Source organism: Asterias rubens, chromosome 17, assembly GCF_902459465.1.
Source record: "Asterias rubens chromosome 17, eAstRub1.3, whole genome shotgun sequence".
NCBI lineage: Eukaryota > Metazoa > Echinodermata > Asteroidea > Forcipulatida > Asteriidae > Asterias > Asterias rubens.
Window position 1 is genome coordinate 2,872,151 of NC_047078.1, and position 9,462 is coordinate 2,881,612.

A 9,462-nucleotide genomic window follows, 5' to 3' on the forward strand; every position below is an offset into this window, starting at 1 on the left:
CAAAACAAGGAAATACTATAAATTAGACCTTGACTCATTACTGGCGTCCCTTATTTTCTCATCAAATAATAACAACGAAAGTAAGGCAGCTTTAATTAAGGCTGTCATATAACAATGGTAAGAGTGACAATGATCACAGATTTGCATGCAACGAACGAGGTCTGAAGTTGGTCATGGAGGAAAACTTCCCTGGAAATATTTTGAAAATTACTGCAGCGCTGTAACGATGTTACGTCTCTGAAACATACCGTTGATACGCTTTGACAACAAACCAAAACGAAGACAGAAATTTCTGATTTCGTTCCAAAAACTGTTGGTCTTTCTTGTAACATTTCCTCTCCTTTCCCACCCAACGTTGTACACTACAGCTTCTATCCGATCGGAATGAGGACAAATTGCCATAAAACAATGTGTTTTAAATAGCCCATGGTTGTTTAACTAAAACACACACAGATTGTGATATTTTGTTTTTTAACCAACGAGTCAGTATTATTGTTAAGTAGGATTTGAAACTTTACATGGTGGCAAAACGATATGGAAAGGTTTGCTGTAACAACATGTAATGACTATCTCTTAATGAGTTCGGGGTGGGTCTGAATTGAAACCAATTTTGTATTCTGTATCCCTTTTCTCAAAACTGTCCAGAACTGAATATTTCGAGGGCCTACAAAATATTAGTGAGGTGCATCCCTAAGATTCAAAGCTGTGTCGCCCCAACCCGCCCCCTTTAATATTACCATGGTGACGCCCCTGGTAAACACCAACGTAGATCACAAACCAAAGGCCGTCGGCGGTATGTTATTTACAATTCTGCATGTTGGTTTCACTTTGATGCACACTCTCTTCTATCATATTTATATTTGCAATTTTTTTGTTTTGATCAATATTTTGAGGCAAGATCGCTTGGTTGAGTGCAAATGACACGCCGCCAGTTTATTGAAGTAATTCGGTTTCTACATACGTTGTGTTAATTTAAGGAAAACCCACCACATGATCAATAATGAACTACAAACGTGCCATCATGAAGACATGATTTTACCCTGCAACATGTATAAATTGAATCTGTGTAACAAGGCTGTTTTCTTTCCTTATTCTCTAGCAACTCCGATGACCAAATGAGTCCAAATTGTCACACATTCATTAGGCATAATGTTGGAATACACCAAGTGAGGATAATGATCTTTACAATTTACCAAAGGCGTCCAGTGCTTTAATGCTGTGTAGTCAAATTTTGTCACAAAAAGGGCACTCCGGTGACCATTTGAGTCAAATTTGCCACAGATGTTCATGTTATGCTTTATGTTGAGATACAGCAAGTAATAATACTGGTCTTTGACCATAACCAAAGGTGTCCATTGTCTTTAATGATGTGTAGGCCTGGTCATGTTGGAAGTCAACAACTCCCATACCACAAAATGGGCAATATTTGTCACACTGTACCCCTTTTTTTGTCTCTCAAATATGTCTTGGAGAGAATATTTTAAAGCCCTACAAAAGATTAAAGAGGCCGACGCTCTGTTTTCTCCTTTCAAGTGGGGTGCACCCCTGAGACTCAAAGCTGTGTCGTCCCGCCCCCCTCTTATAAATACTATGGTTCCATCCCTGGTAAACACGAACGTAACTATGTAACGGATCGAAGCCCGTCGGCATTATTTTCACTTTGATGCACACTCTCTTCCTTCGTATTTATATTTTGCGTTTTATTTTATTCGCTATCAATTTTGATCGATATTTGGAGACCATTTTAATGTTATAGAGATTGCTTGATTTGGTTTAAACGACATGTCGACGGCAGTTATGTTGACGTCATTTGTGTCTTCATACTTCATACTCGTTTGAAGAAAAGCAAACAGAATCAATATCGAACTTAAAACTTGCCACCATCAAACATAATAATTTTACTCTGCAACGTGTACGTTTATAATTTTTGGTTTTACCCTTCTCACCATTGTATGTAAAGCACTGTATACTCAGTGCTTATATATGCAAATTTGAAGACAATTTTTTGTGGCTCAATAATTTTAATGTACATGAATCCAATCAAAATATCCAAGGTAAGAAGTTCCCAAAGTTTACAATGTTCCGAATAAAAAAATATTCTCTTTTTAACTTTAATGATCTGAATCCACGTTCATCTCCATAGAGAACACAAACTCAAAAATGCATCCTTGTGGAGCATGCTTTTAGTTCATTCCTTTGTTCCTCAGTGTCTACATTTGGGTGGTTAAATAATAATGTTTGTATCATCTGCGAAAAGGCAGTATGATAATTTGTTAGACGAGTTACATATATCGTTAACATAAATATTAAATAACAATGGCCCTAAAACAAAACCCTGTGGGACTCCACAAGTGACTGATTTATGTATATAATCAGATGCATTATGAGAAACAATTGTTTTCTACTCGTCAAGTAACTTCTGAACCAGTCCAAGGCAATGGGAGACTTTCTGGGACGATAGAGGGCAGCAGACTTACCGGGTAAAGCCATTGTTCTCAGAATTATGCGCATGTTCAGAACTACGTATAAACAATGGAAATTTACCCGGTATGTCTGCTGCCGCCTAGCGTTGGAAAGTCTCCTATTCCACGTACACCAATATGTTCCAGTTTTCGAATGAGTATATCATGATTTACTGTATCAAAAGCCTTGGACAGGTCCAGGAAAATACCAACTGAAAATTCTTTGTTTTCGATAGCATTAGCAGTTTTATTTAGCACACTCGCAATTGCTAATTCAGTTGAGCCATGGAGGAATTTGGTTGAGCGTTGTTCTTTGAATCCATATTGCGAGTCTGATAACAAATTGTATTTATTAATAAAAGAAGAGAGACGGATATACAGAAGTTTCTCAAACACTTTAGACAAAACAGGCAATAATGAAATGGGTCTGTAGTTACATATATCATGTTGTGTACATAGGTATAACTTTTCCTACCTTCAGTCTATCGGGGAATATCCCTGTAGTATTAACGAATTGTTTAATAGAATAGTCAATGGCTTTGCTAATACATTCTTGGCTTCTGTTATGACAAAAGAGCTTAAGTTGTCGTAACCTGGTGCTTTCCCAGCAGAGAGTTTAGAGATAACAATGACAATTTCTGCTTCAGTGATTGGATCAAGAAATAAGGAATGCTGATTCTTGTCAGATAAAAACGTCTCGAAAGGTTGATCACAACATACAAATTTAAAAACAACAGTGAAAATTTGAACCCATTGTATTGTATTGTATTGTATTGAATTGTATTGTATTGTATTGAATTTAATTGTATTGTATTGTATTGTATTGTAGCTGTGAGGCCATGTTGACCTTTACTTACGGGTCAACCGGAAGTGGTACCATCAAGAGCTACACAACTTTTTTGAAACCTTTATTCAGTTATAGATTACTTGAGCAATGAAGCACATAATCCCAGCAAAACAACACGGAACAGCTTCGTGTTTGTTCACTTTGTGATACACGAAGTGTTGGCCTTTGGACAATACTGTTTACCGATGTTATGCGATTGCTTTAAAGACACTGGACACTATCGGTAATTGTCAAAGACCAGTCATATCACTTGGTGTATGTCAACATACACATTAAAACAAAAATGTGAAAATTTGAACTCAATTGGTCGTCGAAGTTCGAGATAATAATCAAAGTCAATATCTGTGAGGTCTCGAAGTCAAATTCGTGGAAAATTACTTCTTTCTCGAAAACTATCGTTATTTCAGAGGGAGCCGTTTCTCACAATGTTTTAAACTCTATCAACAGCTCTCCATTCATCGATAACAAATATTTTAGGCTAACAATTAATTGAGTAATTACACATAGTGTGCACTGCCTTTGATTATATCAGAGATATGACCCCTTCAAAATAAAGCACCTCTGCCCCTTCTTCAAAATTGGCATTGTGTTTTGTGGCTGCAGATACCGCAGGGATCGAAAATTTCGCATGGATCGAAAATAATAAGGGTATTGGAATACACAATCTGAGAGACGTTACTGTCGGTAACGGTTTCAAGATTTAAATTTGGGGTGATAAAACACTGATATATTTTTTTTTATTTTTTTTATTTTTTTTTTTATTAATTTCCCATAACCATTACTTCAAAGTGAAAATACCATTAGGATTCAACGCTTTACCGGAAGCTGCTGTGTAATAAGGTTTTCATTAAGGGGCCAAATTTCAAGGAGTATTTACAAAAGGTACCTAATTCCCTTGGAATTATTATAAAGCGTTGGTTGATTAATCGACCGTTGGTCTCCCAACGTGAGCCATCTACCTCCAGCCATGGTTGTGAACTCATTATAGACTCTTCAGCAATTCAATTGCAAGCCGTTCATTCAATGCCAAAAATGGGCGATAATAAAGATGAATGGTACTGAGCAACATCCATGCGTGTAGGCTTGGATCGAGCCGTTAATTCAATGTATAATGCGTGGTCGATTACATAGTGATAGACAAGAATGGGGGAAGGAAATATTCCATGATGAAAAGGGGAGCACCGCTCGCATCAACTTAAGTAATGGAATAGGCATAATTATAGGCTTCGTCGATAACCCAGTTCAAGGGCTGAAAGTTGACTTTAAGTTTTACTTAAATTAAAATAAAATAAAAAATAAATAAAAAATACCAGTTGATCGTGCCCACCCTCATCCTTTCTTGAGAGCGCATCTTTTTTGTTCCCCCTTTTTTTATAGACTTTTGTTCTTCAAAAACACCACATTTTCTGTGTAGTTCTCATATTATTATTTTTTTTTTCACTTAAAAGTAACTTGTGATTAAAAATCAAATGACCAACACTTAAATTTAAAGCCACATCCGTGCAGCAGCATTCGCAGTCCAAAAAGTATTATTATTCATATTGAAGACCTTTCCATTTGTAATCCCATTCGTTTACTGGTTTGTAACATTTTTTAATACCGCACACGACACAAAAGGAAAAGAAAAAAAAACGAACACACATTATTGATCGAGCTAAACATCAAGGGCATAGCGTGGTTAATATCAATTTGATTTTAAAGCATAACAAAACTGGAGTGTGTCAAATAAAATTTCAACACAGTCTGATGGTTACTGTGGGGTGTTATAATGGAAGCAAAGTTGTAAACTAGCTTTGCTGTTATTTTTATAGACAAAATAATGCTCTCCTATCTTTGCAATTATAATAATTCTGAATACGATTTCACAACATTGCTCTATGATTTTCACTTTTTTTTGCCCTCAAAAACTTGACTGACTTATAAAGCTGAAATTACTACCAGGTAAATTATATTCCACATCTAACATTCACAGCGAGTAGGCATTAGGGATTCATGTCATGGCCAAAAAAACCTTCATAATACAAGGTATCAAAACCCTCAAAATAATTATCATCATGAAACCTTTCTTGATTACCAGTAATGAGGAGAGGTTGATAGTATAAAACATTGTGAGAAACAGCTCCCTCTGATGTGACGTATATATTTTTCGAGAAAGAAGTAATTTTCCACAAATTCTATTTCGACTCAATTCAGAATTATTTTGAGGTATCGAAATCAAGCATCTGAAAGCATACAACTTCCTGTGACCATGGTGCGACAAGATTTTTTTTTCTTTCATTAATTTCTCACAACTTCGACGACCGATTGAGCTGAAATTTCCACAGGTTTGTCATTTTATGCATATGTTGAGATACACCAAGTGAGAAGACTGGTCTTTGACAATTACCAATAGTGTCCAGTGTCTTTAAAAGATTATGGCGCGTTACAAAATAACAGAGTATGTGACATTATCCATCTCCAGTGTCCACACGTTATCCGGTGGAGCCATCTCATCTGCAAAAAAGCGAGTGGTTAGGCCCTGTACGTAATTAGAATCAATACAAAACTATGCCAGCTTTAAAGGCACTGGACACCTTCTGTAATAATTGTCAAAGATCAGAGCCCAATTTCATAGAGCTGCTAAGCACAGAAATTTGCTTAGCATGAAATTTCTTTCTTGTCAAAAACAGGATTACCAAACAATTTTTTGCGTGATTTTCAGGATAAGCAAACAACGGCTGAATACCATCAACAAGCAATATGCAACAAACTGAAATTTCGGTTGGTAATCCTGTTTTTATCAAGGAATAAATATCATGCTAAGCGCATTTGTGGCTTAGCAGCTCTATTAAATCGGGCCCAGTATTCTCACTTGGTGAATCCCAACATTATGCGCAAAACATAATCTGGGAAGAAAAAACACCTCTGTGGCAAACTTGTGAGCTTTCAGGCCCCCCCCCCAAAAAAAAAAAATAAAAAAAAAAACGTTCGATGCATTGAATATTACAGTGCATGCAATACGGCAGGAGGAAATTTTGTCGAGGCCATCCTCTGTTGCATTTCAATATCACATTGTTTAATTTAGTTTCCAATTATACCATATTCGTTTTCTCGCCACAATGGCGGGGGTGTAAAAATAGATAGTAATTTTCAATCCAGAATTCTTAATTTACTTTCTGACCACGATGTACGTGTACACATTAAAGGCACTGTACACTATTGGTAATTACTCAAAATAAGTATACAAACTGACACTGCAAAAAGTGACGTATAGTTATTGAGAAATAACTTCCCACTCAAATAATAAATAATTATTTGAGTCTGAGAAAGACATCGCGATGTCTTTCTCAGACTCAAATAAAAACAGGAATACCAAACAAATTTTTGCGTGATTTTCAGGATAAGCAAACAACGGCTGAATACCATCAACAAGCAATATGCAACCAACTGAACTTTCGGTTGGTAATCCTGTTTTTATCAAGGAAGAAATATCATGCTAAGCACATTTGTGGCTTAGCAGTTCTATTAAATTGGGCCCAGTATTCTCACTTGGTGAATCCCAACATTATGCGCAAAACATAATCTGGGAAGAAAAAAACACCTCTGTGGCAAACTTGTGAGCTTTCAGGCCCCCCCCCCAAAAAAAAAAAAAACCGTTCGATGCATTGAATATTACAATGCATGCAATACGGCAGGAGGAAATTTTGTCGAGGCCATCCTCTGTTGCATTTCAATATCACATTGTTTAATTTAGTTTCCTATTACATCGCGATGTCTTTCTCAGACTCAAATAATTATTGATTATTTGAGTGGGAAGTTATTTCTCAATAACTATACGTCACTTTTTGCAGTGTCAGTTTGTATACTTATTTTGAGTAATTACCAATAGTTTACAGTGCCTTTAATGTGTACACGTACATCGTGGTCAGAAAGTAAATTAAGAATTCTGGATTGAAAATTACAATCTATTTTTACACCCCCGTCATTGTGGCGAGAAAACTAATATGGTATAATTGGAAACTAAATTAAACAATGTGATACTGAAATGCAACAGAGGATGGCCTCGACAAAAGTTCCTCCTGCCGTATTGCATGCATTGTAATATTCAATGCATCGAACGTTTTTTTTTGTTTTTTGTTTTTTTCCAGCACCAGACTTAAATTAACATCTATGTGTCCATATGAGTACCACTTAAAACTTTCAGTTTTTATGCCTACAAAATTTGCTATGGTGCAAGCGTATTTCACAGGTTAGCAGGAAAATTTGGCGGCCATATTGCGCGTTTACCATAATTGTGACGTCATTTATTTTCGTGCGGTAAGCACCGGAAGGTTTCATGCCCTTCGCGTGCTTACGGTTAGCAGCGCTTTGAAATGAAAATCGCACAGTAACCACACAATCGGCCGCTAAGCAGCGCTACGACATTGGGCCCAGGACCCAGTTTCATGAAGCACAGAAACTTGCTAAGCACAGGAAAATATTACTTATAAAATTAGGTTACCAGCCCGCAGTCCAATAAGATAACATTGTTTTTTTGACTGGTACCCCACTCATTTTTCGCTTAGCAAATACATATTTCCTGCTAATCAGCTTTATGAAATTGGGCCCAGGTTGCCACCTAGCGATAAATCAGAGCAACCTTGATGATACTTACGCTGTTGAACTTCATTTAATTTTCTCGATACCACGCCATGGTTTACTATCGACGTTCTCATGCTTTCTTTATTGTATTTTTTTGTTCTAAATTCGCATTGATTTACTATTTAAGTATTACGTATAACATGACAATGGCTTTCAAAATAGGTAGTTACCTCTATACAAGTCAGAACTTTGGACGCCATTGTTATCCTTGAGAAACAAAACTGTATGAATAATATAGTGGGTGACGGTGTTTTTTGTCAAAAGTGTAATGCAAAGTGTACCTTTGGTTTTTGGAACCGTTTGATTGTTTCAATCATTATAGATGTACAACAGAAAGTAATTATTTTTTTTTATTTAAAACATATTTGCTAAACTCGTTTGTAAATGATCGCTTAAAGGCCGAGTTATAGTCGGTCGCGCGATGGTCGGGCGTCGGAAATCTTGACGCGCGATCATAAAAAGACATGGTTTTTAGGCCTCAGTCTTAGGATTGCGCGCAAGTCTTCCGTCGCGCGACCATCGCGCGACCGACTATAAACCGGCCTTTATATCCATGACGTGACGACGTATGACTTCCCTGGCAATAGGAGGAATGGCATAATTGGTGCACCACCTTTTATTAAAGACATTGGACACTTTCGGTAAACAGTAATGTCCAAGGCCCACACTTCGTGTATCACAACTTATATATCAAATAACAAACCTGTGAAAATTTAGGCTCAATCTGTCATCGGAATCGGGAGAAAATAACGGGAAAACCCCACCCTTGTTTCCGCACGTTTCGCCGTGTCATGACATGTGCTTAAAATAAATCCGTAGTTCTCGCTATCGAAAATTGAGTAAAGCATTTCATGGAATAATATTTCAAGAGAAGTGTTTCACCATTACCTTCTGTAAACCCTGTAAGTTATTTGTAAATCTGTGAACCCTTAAACAAAATTCTGTACCGAAAGTGTCCAATGGCTTTAATTAGGTGTGTTTCTGAATTGATCGCTAAATATTCATCGACGTATAGTTTCCCTGGTATGGTTTGGGAGAAGAAGTATTGATGAAATAACTTATTGAGAAATAACTTCCCACTCAAACAATAAATAATTATTTTAGTCTGAGAAAGACATCGCGATGTCTTTCTCAGACTCAAATAAAAACAGGATTACCAAACAAATTTTTGCGTGATTTTCAGGATAAGCAAACAACGGCTGAATACCATCAACAAGCAATATGCAACCAACTGAAATTTCGGTTGGTAATCCTGTATTTATCAAGGAAGAAATATCATGCTAAGCACATTTGTGGCTTAGCAGCTCTATTAAATTGGGCCCAGTATTCTCACTTGGTGAATCCCAACATTATGTGCAAAACATAATCTGGGAAGAAAAAAAAACACCTCTGTGGCAAACTTGTGAGCTTTCAGGCCCCCCCCCCCCCCCCAAAAAAAAGAAACTTTCGATGCATTGAATATTACAATGCATGCAATACGGCAGGAGGAAATTTTGTCGAGGCCATCCTCTGTTGCATTTCATTATCACATTG